At 33.2% G+C, this 16,209-nt stretch overlaps 1 long non-coding RNA gene, 13 other non-coding genes and 2 pseudogenes across 18 annotated transcripts in view; all 16 read left to right on the forward strand.

Annotated features, from left to right (window-relative positions):
* The window catches only part of LOC109023294 (uncharacterized), a 53,676-nt gene that overhangs the window by 24,469 nt on the left and 12,998 nt on the right, over window positions 1-16,209 (forward strand). For all 5 annotated transcript variants that reach the window (XR_010130827.1, XR_010130826.1, XR_010130828.1 and 2 more), the window contains 9 exons: window positions 1,104-2,248; window positions 3,068-3,144; window positions 3,942-5,306; window positions 6,756-6,840; window positions 8,623-8,701; window positions 9,901-9,986; window positions 10,542-10,628; window positions 15,073-15,159; window positions 16,071-16,157. This is a non-coding gene — a long non-coding RNA (uncharacterized lncRNA). The remainder of the gene's footprint in view (window positions 1-1,103; window positions 2,249-3,067; window positions 3,145-3,941; window positions 5,307-6,755; window positions 6,841-8,622; window positions 8,702-9,900; window positions 9,987-10,541; window positions 10,629-15,072; window positions 15,160-16,070; window positions 16,158-16,209) is intronic.
* LOC115930658 (small nucleolar RNA SNORD113/SNORD114 family) lies at window positions 485-556 on the forward strand. The gene has a single exon (XR_004067279.2). It is a non-coding gene; the product is annotated as a small nucleolar RNA SNORD113/SNORD114 family (small nucleolar RNA).
* LOC115930667 (small nucleolar RNA SNORD113/SNORD114 family) lies at window positions 1,510-1,581 on the forward strand. The gene has a single exon (XR_004067288.2). It is a non-coding gene; the product is annotated as a small nucleolar RNA SNORD113/SNORD114 family (small nucleolar RNA).
* LOC115930666 (small nucleolar RNA SNORD113/SNORD114 family) lies at window positions 2,573-2,647 on the forward strand. The gene has a single exon (XR_004067287.1). It is a non-coding gene; the product is annotated as a small nucleolar RNA SNORD113/SNORD114 family (small nucleolar RNA).
* On the forward strand, window positions 3,360-3,434 carry LOC115930654 (small nucleolar RNA SNORD113/SNORD114 family). Its single transcript, XR_004067275.1, has one exon. It is a non-coding gene; the product is annotated as a small nucleolar RNA SNORD113/SNORD114 family (small nucleolar RNA).
* Window positions 4,360-4,433, forward strand: LOC115930660 (small nucleolar RNA SNORD113/SNORD114 family). Its single transcript, XR_004067281.1, has one exon. It is a non-coding gene; the product is annotated as a small nucleolar RNA SNORD113/SNORD114 family (small nucleolar RNA).
* On the forward strand, window positions 6,595-6,669 carry LOC115930663 (small nucleolar RNA SNORD113/SNORD114 family). The gene has a single exon (XR_004067284.1). It is a non-coding gene; the product is annotated as a small nucleolar RNA SNORD113/SNORD114 family (small nucleolar RNA).
* On the forward strand, window positions 7,164-7,235 carry LOC115930652 (small nucleolar RNA SNORD113/SNORD114 family). Its single transcript, XR_004067273.1, has one exon. It is a non-coding gene; the product is annotated as a small nucleolar RNA SNORD113/SNORD114 family (small nucleolar RNA).
* On the forward strand, window positions 8,088-8,157 carry LOC115930668 (uncharacterized; annotated as a pseudogene).
* On the forward strand, window positions 9,310-9,384 carry LOC115930655 (small nucleolar RNA SNORD113/SNORD114 family). The gene has a single exon (XR_004067276.1). It is a non-coding gene; the product is annotated as a small nucleolar RNA SNORD113/SNORD114 family (small nucleolar RNA).
* On the forward strand, window positions 10,315-10,386 carry LOC115930651 (small nucleolar RNA SNORD113/SNORD114 family). The gene has a single exon (XR_004067272.1). It is a non-coding gene; the product is annotated as a small nucleolar RNA SNORD113/SNORD114 family (small nucleolar RNA).
* Window positions 10,958-11,032, forward strand: LOC115930671 (small nucleolar RNA SNORD113/SNORD114 family). Its single transcript, XR_004067290.1, has one exon. It is a non-coding gene; the product is annotated as a small nucleolar RNA SNORD113/SNORD114 family (small nucleolar RNA).
* Window positions 11,889-11,965, forward strand: LOC115930691 (small nucleolar RNA SNORD113/SNORD114 family). The gene has a single exon (XR_004067308.1). It is a non-coding gene; the product is annotated as a small nucleolar RNA SNORD113/SNORD114 family (small nucleolar RNA).
* LOC115930677 (uncharacterized) lies at window positions 13,503-13,591 on the forward strand (annotated as a pseudogene).
* Window positions 14,488-14,562, forward strand: LOC115930689 (small nucleolar RNA SNORD113/SNORD114 family). The gene has a single exon (XR_004067306.1). It is a non-coding gene; the product is annotated as a small nucleolar RNA SNORD113/SNORD114 family (small nucleolar RNA).
* LOC115930665 (small nucleolar RNA SNORD113/SNORD114 family) lies at window positions 15,501-15,572 on the forward strand. The gene has a single exon (XR_004067286.1). It is a non-coding gene; the product is annotated as a small nucleolar RNA SNORD113/SNORD114 family (small nucleolar RNA).

Here is a 16,209-nt window from a genome sequence, read left to right on the forward strand (position 1 = left end):
AGTTTGAGATCAGCCTGGCCAACATGGTGAAACCCCACCTCTACTAAAAATACAAAAATCAGCTGGGTATGGTGGTGGGTGCCTGTAATTCCAGCTACTCAGGAGGCTGAGGGAGGAGAATCACTTGAACCCGGGAGGCGGAGGTTGCAGTGAGCCGAGATTGCATCATTGCACTCCAGCCTGGGCGACAGAGTGAGACTCTGTCTCAAAAAAAAAAAAAGTTTATAATACAGAGACGGCCAATGTTATTATCCCAATGATAGATATGAGAGTTATATAATGTATTATACTGATAATGCATAGATGAAAAACTGAAGACAATTAATAAAACAGATATATCAATGTTAGAATGATTCTAGATACAGATATGGAACATCCAGGTTATTCTTGGGGTTTTTTTTTTGAACCATAGGGACTTATTAGTGAGTTAACAAGTCAGTCAGTAAACAAGATAGAAATGAGTGGAAAAAGAGGTGATCAATCTTGGATCGATGATGACTGCTGGTGGCGTATGAGTCTTACATGATGAATACGTGTCTGGAACTCTGAGGTCCATCACAGAAGAAATAGAGCTTCTTCTGTATGTTTGAAATGATCCTATGTGTATAGATGTCAGAGATACAGAATTTATTTGTTTATGGTCTTTGTTTTTACTTATTTTCATTGCATTTTTATAGTTGCTCAATGTGAGAACCTATATATATAATTTATATATATTATATAAAAAGATAAATAATGTTAATCATTGCCCAATTATTAAAATCTGTAGTGAGGCAAGAAACATTTCATGTGTATTGAAAACATGAAGTCCAAAGAGAAATAAATGGGACATGCCCGTCACCTCTTTGGCCAATGATGATATAGCCAGTATAGTTATAGAGAGTGTTCAGATTCTGGGCCAGTAGCAAGATTGAAACTGTTCATTTTCTTAACAGAAAATGAAATTACTATGATTAATGAAATGAAATTTCCTTAACAGAAAATGAAATTAATATTAAGTCCAAATAACGATTGCATAAATGACTAATTATAGGTGAAAAGCAAGAAACAATGGTGACAATGTCTCAAATCTGTTTTCATCTTCTCTTCTCTGTACTCATCAGAATGGATGTCCTTGTTCTGATTTGAGGATGCCTCAAAGGTCACATACTCTGTTTGCACCATGTTTAGGAAGGAGCCTGAAGACCAAGGGGAGTAATAGTCAAAGTCCTTACCTTCGTTTGGGTGGTTTGTTTAAGAGTGATCAACGTATTATTTAAAAGTGTGAAATACAGTCAAAGATGGCCAATGTTATTCCAGTGAAATGGGAGTGACATGAAGTATTATATTGATGATGCATATATAAGAAACAGGATAGTTAATGAAACACCCAATGTTTGGGTGATTCTGTATACTGATATGGAATATCAAGAGTGTTACTGGGTTTTGCGAATCACAGGCCTTGAAAGTATTATTAATGAATAAATGATGTAACAATAGACAAGGTAGAAATGAATAGCAAAAAAAAAGAAGATCAATGATGACTACTGGTAGTGTATGAGTTACACATGATGAATACATGTCTGAAACTCTGAGGTCCATCACAAAAGAAATCTGGCCCATTCCTTCTGATTCAGGTGATCCTATGAATATACAATGTGTTTGCTTTTGGTCTTTGGGTTTGTTCACTTCATTGTATTATTATAATTGGATCAATGAAATAATTTATACGTATACATGTACGTATATGAAGGGGATGAAGTATTGTCCAATTATAAAATAAGTGGTGAGGCAAGATGTATTATTATTATTATATTAAAGCATTATATTAAAGCTTTAATATATTAAATAAAAATCTAATATTAATTAATGTATAATTAATGCAATATTTAATATATATTAAATATAATAATATATTAAAATATTATATTAAAGCATTGAAGTCCTAAGAGAAATAAATGTTACCCCACTGTAACGTCTTTGATTAAGGATGATACAGGTGGTATTTATAGATAATGGTCAACCTCTGGGTCAAGGAAAGTTGCACAAAGTGTTCATTTTCTTAAGAGAAAATGAAATAATTATCCTTCAGATAATGATTTCTCAAATGTTTTCTTAAAGGGAAGATGATAAACACAGATCATGGAGGACTGTTTCATCTGTTTGTGATCTGCTGTCCTCTGTGAGTCTCAGGATGGATGTTTGCCAGCCGATTCCATGGTTACAAGCTCTATAGCTGCATCTATGTGTTAGGATCATGAAGACCAATGTGAGTAATCATTAATGCTCCTTCTTGTTTTGACCATTTTAAAATGTTATTTGCTATATTATTAAAAAGTATTAAACACAATAAAAGAAGGGGAAATATGCAATATTTAAAAACTGGATTAAAAACTTTAGGTTAATTAATGCATATGTGAAACATTGAGCTCAGTTAATGAAAGAAATACGGTCTTCGTGGAAATGATTACATGGATGAATGTTAGGGATATTCAAGAATCTTATTCTTTTTTTGAAGACTTAGGTGTATTTCCTTGTTAGTGAATTAGTCAACAAACAAATTTAGATGGTAATAGAGAAAGAGGGCTGATCCTGGACCAGTGATGGCGACTGGTGTTGTGTGAGTCATGCACAGTGAATATCATGTGTCTGGAACTCTGAGGTCCAATACAGTGGGATCTGGTCCATTCCCCCTTATAAATAGATGTCAGGATACAGGATATAGAAGGATCTTCTTCATGATCTTCGTGCTCATGAATTTAAAAAATATTATTGTAAAAGAATCAAGGGCAGGATGAATAAATCAATGTATAAATGAAGAAGATAAGGAGGTGAAGCGTTGTTTATTACTAAAATACGTGTTATGAAAAATGGATTTTAATTTAAATTGGAATGGATAATATAGGCATGGATGAAAGGTATTATGTCTTGGACCAAAAATAACATAGATTGTGATAGGTTATAGTTATTACTGTCAATTAGTTGCAACCTTGAAGTCTATTTTATTAATAAATATTACCATTAATTAATAAAAGCCAAAGTGACAATGTAAATGAATGTATCATCTTCTCCGCTTTGCACTCTTCAGAATGGATGCACTGAGCTGATTATGAATTTAGCCCTGATCAAGACTTGTGTTGCTGTCATGATATGAAAGATTCCAGTGTGAGTAATAGCCAAGTTCTTGTGTTGTTTGGGTGGTTTAAGGATATTTACCATGTTACTGAAAATAAAGTCAAATAATGTGTATGTATATATAACGAATATCAGTGATATAATTGAATTATGTGAACCATAAGATTCTTATAATTATTACACATGAATTACTGAATTAATCAACAAATAATGTCGAATTGCATGAAGAGAAAGTGGGCCCTTCCTGGACCAATGATGACAAATACCGGCGTATGAGTCTTGGATGATGAATAATACGTGTCTGGAACTCTGAGGTCCATCACAAAAGAAAGCCAGTTCTTTCTGCTCATGTATTTTCATTCTGTTATTATAATTGGATCAATAAAAGAATGAATCAACAAATATATAACTAAATAAAGATGACTCATGTGAAGCATTGTCCAATTATAAAAATAGATGGTGTGGCAAGAAGTAATATTATTAATTATTAATTAATTAATTAATTAAATTATTTAATTTATTAAATTTAATTATTAATTAATACAATATTAATATGTACTGGAAACTCTGAAGCCCAAAGAGAAATAAATGGTACATGATTGTTAAATCTTTGGCTAAGTATGATGTAGACAGTAATAGGTAAATATCTGTGTTGAGTTTCTGGGTCAATGGCAAAATTGACATTGTTAGCCTACATAGGAGAAAAATAAGCATTATTACAAATCACTAATTATGTATGACTGACTAACTGGAAAGAGGAATTGAAGGACCAGTGGAAAGAATGTTACAACCTTTTAAAATCATTTGCTCTGCTCTGTGATCCTCAGAATGAATGCACTTGAGTTGATTCAAGCACGCTTCCATGGTCATGAGCTCTGTGGTTGCATCTGTGTGTTAGGAGCATGCAGACCAATGTGAGTAGTAATCAGTGTTCTTATACCAAATCCAGCAGTTTTTAGAATGGTATTTGCTGCATTATTTTAGAGTTTTAAATATAATCAAATAAGAGAAGTCTGCCCATGTTCAATATCACATTGATATGAAGCATTTATACTGAGTAATGCATCTATGCAAAAGCTCAGTTGATGAAAGAAATTTGGTCTCTGTGGAAAGGATTATATAGATGGATGTTAGGGATATTCAGAATATAATTCTTATTTTTCTTTTCAGATTTTTGTGTATTTCTTTGTTAATACATTAATAAATAAACAAATTTAGATGGGAATAGAGAAAGAGGGCTGATCCTGGACCAGTGATGACCACTGGTGGCATATGAGTCATGCACATGAATACCATGTTTCTAGAACTCTGAGGTCCAACACAAATGGGATCTAGTCCATTCCTCCTTTGTGAAGGGATCCAATGGACAGATATCAGGATATGCAAGGATCTTTTTCGGGATTTTTGTGTTAGTATTTAAAAAATATTATTGTAAAATAATCAAGGGCAGGATAAATAAATGAATGTATAAATGAACAGAAATGAAGAGAGTGAAGCATTGTTTACTGCTAAAATATGTAATAAAGAAAATGGATTATTAGTATAAGTTAGAATGGATAATATATGGATTGAGTTTATTATGTCTTGGATTAAAGATGATGTCAACTGTGATGGATAATAGTTATTACTCTCAGTTACATGTTTGAAGTTCATTTTATTGAGAGAAAAATAAGCAAATATTCCTATAAATTATTATTATTATTATTATTATTGTTATTACTTTGAGATGGAGTTTTGCTCTTGTCGCCCAGGTTGGAGTGCAGTGGCACAATCTTGGCTCACTGCACCCTCCGCTTCCTGGGTTCAAGTGATTCCCCTGTCACAGCCTCCCAAGTAGCTGGGATTACAGGCACCCGCCACCACGCCTGGCTAATTTTTGTGTTTTTAGTAGAGATGGGGTTTCACCATGTTGGCCAGGCTGGTTTCGAACTCCTGACCTCAGGTGATCCACCCACCTCAGCCTCCCAAAGTGCTGGGATTACAGGCGTGAGCCACTGCGCCTGGCCCCATAAATTATTAAAAACCAAAAAGATGATACAAACGAATAGTGGAATATATCAGTCAGTGGAGAGAAATTCTCCATTTTTTATCATCTTCTCTGCTTTGTGTGAAGATGAGTCAGAATGGATGCATCAAGTGGGCTTCTGCTTGATGGAAACCTGTATTGCTGTTGCGTTTGGAAAGAAACTAATGTGAGTAATAGCCAAAATTTTTGTCTTCCTTTGGGTACTTGTCTAAAGGTATTCACAGTATTATTAAAAATTTTAAATTATTATAAAATTAACCATGGCCCAATGGTTAACATAATATAGAACAGTATGTTTATTAATCAATAATGTGCCACACAGAGGTGAATGAATGAAAGCGACATTGTCTATTGTGGAAAAGGATTCTGTAGACAGATGCTTGGTATGTCTGGCATCATGTTCATAGGTTTTTGTGAATCATGTTCTTATTTTACTCTTATAAATTGATTAATGATTTATTCAAAACAAAGGTAGAAATGAGTGAAAATTGAGACCAATGATGGCGTGAGCCATATACAATGAGTAAAACATGTCTGGACTTTGATGTCCAACACAAAAGACATATAGTCCATATTCTTGATATAAGGCATCCTCTAGGCCCATGTTGGGAACATCCAAGGATCTTGGGCTTGATCTTTGTGTTCATATATTTTCATTCTAGTATTATAATTGGACCAATGAAATAACCAATCAATAAGTAATTAAATTAATGAAGTATTGTTCAAATTAAAAATATGTAGTGAGCAAAGAAACACTACTAATATATTATGAAAACACTAAACTCTAATTTGAAATACATTTTACATGAATCTTACCTCCTTAGCTCAGGATGGTGTAGATGGTATAACTTACAGACACTGTTCATGTTCTGGATAGATGGCGATTTTGAATTTGTTCATTCTCTTAAGAGAAAAAAATAATCTAAATGTGTGATTACTGAAATGACTGACTAAAGGTGAAAAGCAAGGATTAATGGAGAGAACATCTCAGATGTCTGTTCTTCTTCATTTTAAAATCATCTGTTCTGTTCTGTATTTCTCACACTGGACCCATCTGAGCTGATTTAAGAATTCTCCCATGGTTATGACTGTATGATTGAATCTCTGTTCAGACCAATGTGAGTAAGAGTCAAAATTTTTGTCATGGCTTGGGTGGTTTGTTTAAGGATGTTCACTATATTATTAAAAAGTGTGAAATATAATCACAAAAGGCCTAATGTAAACATCGTAATTTGGGATTAACATGAATCATTATATTGATTAATGCATATATGAAAAACTGAGGATAAGTGATAAAATTTAAATACTGACATGTGAATAATGATGGCTACCTAACAAATTGGTATGCTTTTGTTGGAGGTTTGTGAATCATAGGCTTTAAAAAATATTATCAGTGAATTTATGAATTAATCAATAAACAATGTAGTAAAGAATGAAGAGAAAGCGGGCCTTCCTGGACCAATGATGACAACTGCCGGCGTATGAGTGTTGGGTGATGAATAATACGTGTCTAGAACTCTGAGGTCCAACGTACAAAACACCTCAATAAGCAAGGATCAGTGGAGGAATATCTAGTTTTAAAAAAAAATCATCTTCTCTTTTTTGTACTCCTCAGAGTGATAATCTTGAGGTGATTTATGCATTCTTCCATGGCCACCAGCCTTATGGTTGCATCTCTGCGTCACAGCTTAGAGATTAATGTGAGTAATAGTCAAAGTTCTTGGTGTGGTTTAGGTGGTTTAAGGTATTCACTGCATCACTAAAAAGTGTGAAATATAATCACATAAGGCCCGCTGTTACAAATGACAAATATGAAGCATCATATTGATTAATACATGTATGAAATGCTGAGGATAATTAAAGCAGGAGATACATGGAGATGAGATGATAATATGTACAGATTAAGAATATCAAGGCTGTTCTTGGGGTTTTGTGAATCATAGGGTTTTAATTTATTGTTAGTGAACTAATGATTAAATCAACAGACAATATAGAAATGAATGGAGAAAAGGATGCCCAATCCTGGATCGATGATGACCACTGGTGGCGTATAAGTCATACATGATGAATATGTGTCTGGAACTCTGAGGTCCTTCACAAAAGAAATCGAGTCTTTCTGTTCATGCATTCTTATGTTAATATTATGATTGGGTCAATGAAAGAATCAGTAAACAAATATATAAATGAATCAAGGTAAAGTGGGGTAAACATTGTCTAATTATAAAAACTTGTAGTGAGGCAAGGAATTATGTTAATATATATAGAAAACACTAAAATGCAAAGAGAAATAAATGGTGCATAATGGTTTATTTTGGCAAAGGATGATATGGACAGTATTAATTAGATAATGTTTTTGTTCTGGGTCAGTAGCAAGTTCAAAATTGTTCATTTTAAGAGAAAAGGAAATAAATATACTCCAAGTAATGATTGCCTGAATTAATGATTAAATGGAAGATGATAAGCAAGGATCAATGGAGGATTTTCTCATTTTTTAGTCATCTGTTTTGTTCTGTATTCCTCAGAACAGATGCTTTAGAGGTGATTCAATCTCTCATCCCTGCTCACCAGCACGTTGGCTGCATCTCGTGTTAGAATATGAAGGCTAATATGAGCAATAGTCAATGCTCTTGTCTTTGTTGGTGTAGCTTTTTAAGAAAGATATTTCCTATATTATTAAAATGTGTTAAATATAACCAAAGAGACCCAAACATGCCAATTTTACTATCAGATTGATAGACTTATTATAGTGATTGGTCAATATATGGACCAAAGAAGGTCATTACCACGGAAGACAGTAATGAGGAGATTTAGTCTGTGGAAATGAATCTGTAGATGAATGTTAGGAATCTTTATGAATATTATTCTTGTATTTTCTGACTGATGTGTATTTCTTATTAATAAATTAATCAGTGGATAAATTTGTATTAGTGTGAAATGAAAGAGATCCTGGACCAATGATGACTACTGGTGTGAGTCACGCATAATGAACACCACGTGTCTGGAACTCTGAGGTCCAACACAAATGGGATGTAATCTATTCCCCATTTTGAAGGGATCTTATGCACAGATGTGAGAATATATGAGGACCTTGTTGTTGATATTTGTGTTCATGAATTTTAGAAATATTATTGTAAACGAATCAAGGGCAGAATAAATAAACAAATTTATAAATTAATAGAGATGAAGGGGGTGAAGCATTGTTTATTACTAAACTTCATAGTAAGGAAAATGAATATTAATAGAAATGGAATGGGTAATAAATTGATCAAGGATATTATGTCTTGGACTAAGGATGGCATAGACTGTAATAGGTAACAGTTCTTGCTCTCATTCAGTTGCAAGTTTTGAAGTTTATTACTTGCAAAATATATAAATATTAGCATAAATTAATAAAAGCCTAAAAGGCAGTGTTAACAAATGGTAGACAACGTGGATCAATGGAGAGAACATCTCAGTGTTTTTCTGTGCTTTCTACTCTTCAGAACGGATGCAACAAGCTGTTTGAACCATTCTGTTGGGATCAAGATTGTTGTGTTTTCCTCTGCTTGGAAAGAGACCAAGGTGAGTTATAGTCAAAGTTCTTATCTTGGTTTCAGTAATTTGTTTGAAGATATTCTTGGTATTACTATAAAATGTGTTAAATTATTCAGTTAGAGAGGAGAAATAAGTTCAAGAGAAATATTATACAACATGGTGACTATAGTTAATTTTATACATCATATTCTTGAAAAATGCTAGAGAGTAGATGTTAAGTTTTCTCATCACAAAATGATAACTCTGAGATGTAATACATATATCAGTTAGATAGATTTAGTTATTCCACAATGTATATATACTTCAGAACATCATGTTTTGCATGATAAATCCAAGCAATTTTATCTGTCAATCAAAAAATTTTAAAGTATTAAATTAATACAAAATACACAGTTAACCACTGCTCAATAATGAGTATGACTGAAACAGTATGTTGTTTAATTTATCATGTGCAACATTGAGGTCAATAAATGAAAGAGATCTAGTCTATGTTGAAGGTGACTCTGTAGATGTTATAGATATTCAAAGACCTTGTTGGTTTTGTCTGAACCATGTATTTGTTTTTATTATGTCAATAATATGATCATTTAATTGATAAAAATGTAGGAACACATGAAGGAGAGGAGACCCAATCATGGACCAATGATGACAAATGGTGGCATTGGAGTTATGGACGATGAATGATATGTGTCTGAAACTCTGAGGTCCAACACAACACATAATTAGTGTATTCTCTCTGTTGAAATTGACTTGCAGAGAAATGTCAGGAATATATAGATAATATCTATGTATTGATTCCATAGATTGATATTTATTATTACCATTGGATCAATGATAGATCCATTAAACTAATATAAATTAATGTATAAAGAACAAGAGGGTCAAGCATTGTCCAATATGAACATATGTGTGGAGTCAAGAAATATTACTAATCAAAATTTAAAGCACTGACATTCATTTACAAATAAATGGATAAAAGATATTACCACTTTTGGTAAGAATAATATAGAAATTGATAAGTAAGAGTTGATTTTATTGTTCTGGGTTAGTCTCATGATAGAAGTGTTCCTTTGCATAAGATAAATATAAACACACACACACACACACAGTGAACAAATAATAAATACCTAAATGACCTAGTAAATGAAATACAGAAAGCAGGAATCAAGAATCCATGGAGATAAAGTCTTAATTTTGTTATCATTTGCTCTGCTTCATACCCTTAGAATGGATACGCTCAGGTGATTTAAGCAGTCTTCCATGGCCACGAGCTCCGTGGTTGCCTCTGTATATTAAGAGCACAGAGATTAAAGTGAGTAATGGCTGACATGCTCTTCTTGGTTTCAATATTTCTTTTATCTTAAGATTATTCACTATATTATTAAAAAGCATGAAATACAATGAATGCAATTATAACCCAGTAATCAATATGAGATGTATGAAATATTATATCAATTAATGCATATATAAAAAATAGGATAGTTAATGAAACTTATGTTGATATGAGAATAATTCTATATAGAAATTAGCGGTATAAGGACTCTTCTTGAGTTTTTGTGAATAATAATACTATAATTTTATGATTCAATGAATTAATCAATAAAGAAATGTAGGTGACAATAGAGCAAAAGGGCCAATCCTAGATCAGTGATGACTACTGGTGGCGTATGAGTCATATACGATGAATACGTGTCTGGAACTCTGAGGTCCAGTGTGAAAGAGATGTAGCCCATTTACTCTGGTTTAAGTGACCCTGTAGCCAGTTGTCAGGAATATTCAAGGATCTTGGTTTTGGTCTTTTCATTCTATGCAGAGGATGTCTTTTTTTTTTTTTTTTTTTCTGTTTTCTCTGATTTATATTTCTCAGAATGGACCCACTCAAGCTGACTTCAGAATTCCTCCTTGGTCACAAGCTTTTTGATTGCAAGTCTGCATTAGGAGCCTAGAGAACAATGTGAGTAATAGCTAAAGTTCTTATCTTGTTTTGCATAGTTTGTTTATGGGCAGTCACTGTATTATTAAAAAGTGTGAAATATAATCAAAGAAGGTGAGCTGTAGCTTAGTAATAAGCATGGGATTAATATGAGGTATTATATTTTTTAGTGTATACATGAAATACTACAATTATTATTAACATAAGAGATATTGAAGTGAGAATGATTTTAAGTACATATTAGGGATATAAATCTCTTGCATTTTTGTGAATCACAGAGTTTTAAAATTATAATTATTAAATTAATCAATGAATAACTTAGAAATGAATTGAGGAAAAGTGGGCCCTCCTGGATCAATGATAAAACTTGCTGGCATATGAATCTTGGATAATGGATGATACGTGTGTGGAACTCTGAGGTCCAACACAAAAGAAAAGTGATTTTTTTTCATGCACTTTCATTCTATTATTGTAATCGGATCAATAAAAGAATCAATGAACAAAAATATAAGTAAATCGAGATAAAATAGATGAGGCATTGTCCAAATATAGAAATATGTGGCAAGGCAAGAAGTACTATCACTATATGTTGAAAACATGAAATTCAATGAGAAATTAATGGTATGTGACTTTTACCTCTTTGGCTAATGATGCACAGTTTAAATTATAGACAATGTTCATGCTCTGAGTCTGTGGCAAATTTGAAGTTGTTCATTTTTAGAGAAAATGTAATATCCTCCCAATGAATGTTTGCCTTAATTACTGGCTAAACGGTAGACACAAAGCAGGGAACCATTGCCATAAGGTCTCAAATTTTTTATCAACAGTCCTACTTTGTACACCTCAGAATGGGCTCACCTGAGTTGTCTCAAGCACTCCTTCATGCCCTCAGGCTGTACAGTTGCATCTGTGTGTTAGGAGCTTGGAGGCCACTGTAAGTAATAGTCAATGTTCTTGGCTTGAGTGCTTTTTTTAAGGATAGTTACTACAGTATTAAAAATTATACAATATATAAAAGAAGGCTGACTGCAGCCCAGTGACAAACATGAAATCGATATGAAGTAGTATATTGATTAATTCATTGAATTAATTCATTTAAGAAAACTGAGGATATTTAGTAAAGGAGTTACATTGACCTGAGAATGATTCTATACACATATTAGGGACATCAAGGCTTTTTTCAGGTTTTGTGCATTATAGCACTTTAAACATATTATTAGTAAATTGCTGAATTAATCAATAAACAGTGCAGAAACAAATGAAGAAAAGATGGGCCATTTCTGGACCAATGATGATGGCTGGTGGTGTATGAGTTAAAGGTGATGAATAGTAAGTGTCTTTGTTAGTGGCAAGTTCAGAGTCGTTTGTTTTAAGAGAATATGAAATAAATATATTCCAAATAATGATGATTTAAGTGACTAAATGAAAGGTGAAAGACAAGGATCATTGGAGGAATGTCTGAATTTTTAAATCATCTGTTCTGTTTATACTCCTCAGAATGGCCCCATTCCAGCTGATATAAGCACTCTTCCATGGCATGTGCGCTATGGTTGGTTCTCTGTTAGGAGCACACAAACCATTGCGAGTATGCATTCATTTCCTCTCTTTACAAGGTGCAGTAAGTTGGTGTCAGTGATACACACGAATCTTTGTGTTCATGCATCTTTTTTTTTTTTTTTTGAGATGGAGTCTCTCTCTATTGCTCAGGCTGGAGTGCGGTGGTGTGATCTTGGCTCACTGCAACCTCTGCCTCCCAGGCATCATCACTGGTCCAGAAATGGCCCATCTTTTCTTCATTCATTTCTACATTGTTTATTGATTAATTCAGCAACTTACTAATAATATGTTTAAAGTGCTTTAATGCACAAAACCTGAAAAAAGCCTTGATGTCCCTAATATGTGTATAGAATCATTCTCAGGTCAATGTACCTCCTTTACTAAATATCCTCAGTTTTCTTAAATGAATTAATTCAATGAATTAATCAATATACTACTTCATATCAATTTCATGTTTGTCACTGGGCTGCAGTTGGCCTTCTTTAATATATTGTATAATTTTTAATACTGTAGTAAAATTAGCCAGTACAGATGGGGTTTCACCATGTTGCCCAGGCTGGTCTTGAACTCCTGACCTTGTGATCCACCCACCTTGACCTCCCAAAGTGCTGGGATTACAGGCATAAGCCACCACGCCTGGCTGTGTTCATGGATGCTTGAAAATTGTAAGGAATCACTGATAGAGTAGACAAACCAACACATAATGAATAAACATCAAGGTGGTAAAGCGTGCTCATTGTTAAAATATACAGGAGGGAAAAATAGTATTAATATAAATTGGAACAAGTGTATTTTGTCTTAGACTAATGGTGATAACAGAAAGTGAGAAGTAACGGTTTTTGATCTGGTTCACTTGTGTATTTCATGTTTGATTTACTAAGAGAAAAAGAAATAAATATTGATGTAAATTTATAAATGTCTGAATGACTATATAAAAGGATGGAGAAATCTGTGGCTCAATGAAGAGAATGTGTAATCATCTTCTGTGCTCTGATTTGCATATTCTTCCATGCTCACAAACTCTGTGTTTATATCTATGTGTTAGGAGCATAGAGACCAACATCAGCAATGGTAAAAATTATCTTCGTTTGAGTGATTCAAAGACAGTCAATCATGCTGATGTTTTATTTCAGATTGATATGCAGTAGTATTATGTTGATTAATGCTATGTGAAAAACTGAATTCATTTAAAGAAAGGGATTTAGGCTCTTTGTGATAGTATAGATGAATGTGAGTGATATTGAAGAGCTTATTTTTTATGGTTTATGTGTATGTCTTTATTAATGAATTACTCAATAAACAAGTGTAGGTAAGAATGAAGAGAAAGAAGGCCAATCCTGGACCGTTGATGACAAGTGGTGGCTTATGTGGTTGTATATGCTGGTTGTACATGAAGAATATTACATATCTGAAACTTTGAGGTCCAAACACAAATGGAATCTAGTTCATTCCCGCGTTTAAAGTGATGTAATAGACAGATACCGGAAATATACAAGGAGTTTGTGATTGGTCTTGTGAGCATGAGGTTTAAAAATATTGTAAAAGTGGCAATGGCAGAATAAGCAAATACATGTGCAAATAAAATAAAACAAATAAAAATGAAGAGGACAAAGCATTGTTCATTGCTGAAATATGCAGTAAGGAAAATATTGCTAATGTACATTGGAAGGGATAATAAATGGACCACGTGTATAATATTTCTGACTAAAGATGATAGAGACAATAGTAATAATTACTGATAAGTAATAGCCAGTTATTGCCCCAAGTCAATTACAAGTTTGAAGTTTATAAAAGAAAAAATAAATAAATATTGCCATAATAAATACCTAAATGACTAGGGGAATGAAAGAAAGAAATTATAGATCAACAGACAAAATATCCCAATCTTTTTATCATTGTCTCCACCTAGCACCCTTCAGCGCAGATGCAATTAGCTGATTTGAGCACTCTGCAACAATGATCAAGTTTCTCATGTTAACTCCGTTCAAAAAGAGACCAATGTGAATATAGTCTATGTTCTTGTCTTGGTTTCAGTTATTTGCTTGAGAGTATTCATGGTATTATTAAAAAGTATTAATCAAATAGTTATTTATGGCCCAATAACAAGTGTAATGTGAAATATGATGTTGATTAATCCCTAATGTTGACATCATTAAGTGAAAAAGATGGAATGTGTATGGGAAATGGTTGTATTGATAGCTGTTAGCACTATTCTAGCATTTTATTTTTGCATTTTTCTGACTCACTGATTTTCAGTGAATTAGTGATTCATTCTCTGCAAATGTAAGATTGAATGAAGAAAAACCTGGCCAATGAGTATGCATAGAACAACGATTACAAATAGTGGTGCAGGAGTCATAAACTATGAGTAATATGTGTGTGGAACTCTGAGCATCAACGCAAAACGTATTTAGTCTATTCCTTCTGTTTGGAATAATCCTACAGACAGATGTTTGGGATATATAAAGACCATGTTCTTATTTTAGATTCATAGATTAGATTTATTGATATTAGGGAATTCATGATAGGACCATTGAACAAATATAAGTAGATAGATAAAATTGAAGACAGTGCAGCACTGTTCAGCTATAAAAGTATATAGTGAGGCAGTCAAGATTATTAACACAAGTAGAGAAAACTGACATCCATTAAGAATATATTGGATCAAAGATGTTCCTTCTTTCTTTGGCTTAAGATCGTATAGACACTAAGAGTAAGAATCAATTTTATTGTTCTGAACCAGTTCCTCTAAGTTTGAGGTTGTCCCTTTTGTTAAGAGAAAAAACATATACTTCATGGAAAATTATGAAGTACCTGAATGATTAAGTAAATGAAATGCAGAAAGCAAGAATTATAGAGGGTGAGGTGTCTGTTTTTTAAAATATCGACTCTGCTTTGTTTTCCTCAGAATGGGTGCACTTGAGCCGATTGAAACCTTCCTCCTTGCATCTTTCTTCTGTGATTGCATCTATTTGTTAGTAGCATAGAGACCAATGTGAGTAGTCATTAAAATTCTTCTCTTGGTTTGAGTGGTTATTTCAAAATACTCAATGAATTACTAAAAAAAGTGCATACTATAATCAAAGATGACGAGTAGTATTGTAGCAATAAATGCGGGACTCATGTGAAGCATTGTATTGATAATGCATCTATGAAAAACTGAAGATAGTGAATGAAACAGCTGTATCCATATTAGAATGATTCATTGTAGGGATTAGGAATCTCTAGGCTCTTATTGGGATTTCATGAACCATGATTTTAAAATTTATGGTCAGTGGATTAATAAATCATTAATAAGCAATTAGAAGTGAGTGGAGAGAAAGAGCACCTGTCCTGTGGATCGATGATGACTACTGGTGGCATATGAGTCATCTACAGTGAATACGTCTCTGGAACTCTGAGGTCTGTCACAAAAGAAATCTAGCCCATTTTCTATGTTTGATACAATCCTTTAGACGGGTATCATGAACATAGACTGGGTTTGTTTTTGGTCTTTGTGCTCATACATTTTCATTCTATTTTTATTATTGGGTTAATGTGAGAATCAATAAACAAATATAAAAATAAAGATATATTGGTTGAAGTGTTGCTCAATTATAAAAATAGGTGGTGAGACAAGAAATACTATTAATATGTATTGGAAATAGTGAAGTTCAAGGAGGAATAAATGGTATGTGTCTGTCACCTCTTTGGCTAATGATGATATAGAGAGGATAATTATAGACAGTGTTTATATTCTGGGTCAGTGGCAAATTCAGAATTGTTCATCTTTTTAAGACAAAGTGAAATAAATATACTGTACTCTAAATAATGGTAGCCTAAATGACTAAAGAAATGTGAAAAGCAAGGATCAATGGTGATAATGTGTCAAATTTGTTATCATCTTCTTTGCGCTGTACTCCTCAGAATGGACATCCTTGTTCTGTCTTGAGAATTCCTCTAGGGTCACATGCTCTGTTTGCACCATGCTTAGGAAGGAGCGTGCAGACCAATGTGAGTAATGGTCAAAGTCCTTATTGTGGTTTGGGTGGTTTGTTTAAGAGTA

The sequence above is a fragment of the Gorilla gorilla genome, chromosome 15 (genome assembly GCF_029281585.2).
Source record: "Gorilla gorilla gorilla isolate KB3781 chromosome 15, NHGRI_mGorGor1-v2.1_pri, whole genome shotgun sequence".
NCBI classification, from domain to species: domain Eukaryota; kingdom Metazoa; phylum Chordata; class Mammalia; order Primates; family Hominidae; genus Gorilla; species Gorilla gorilla.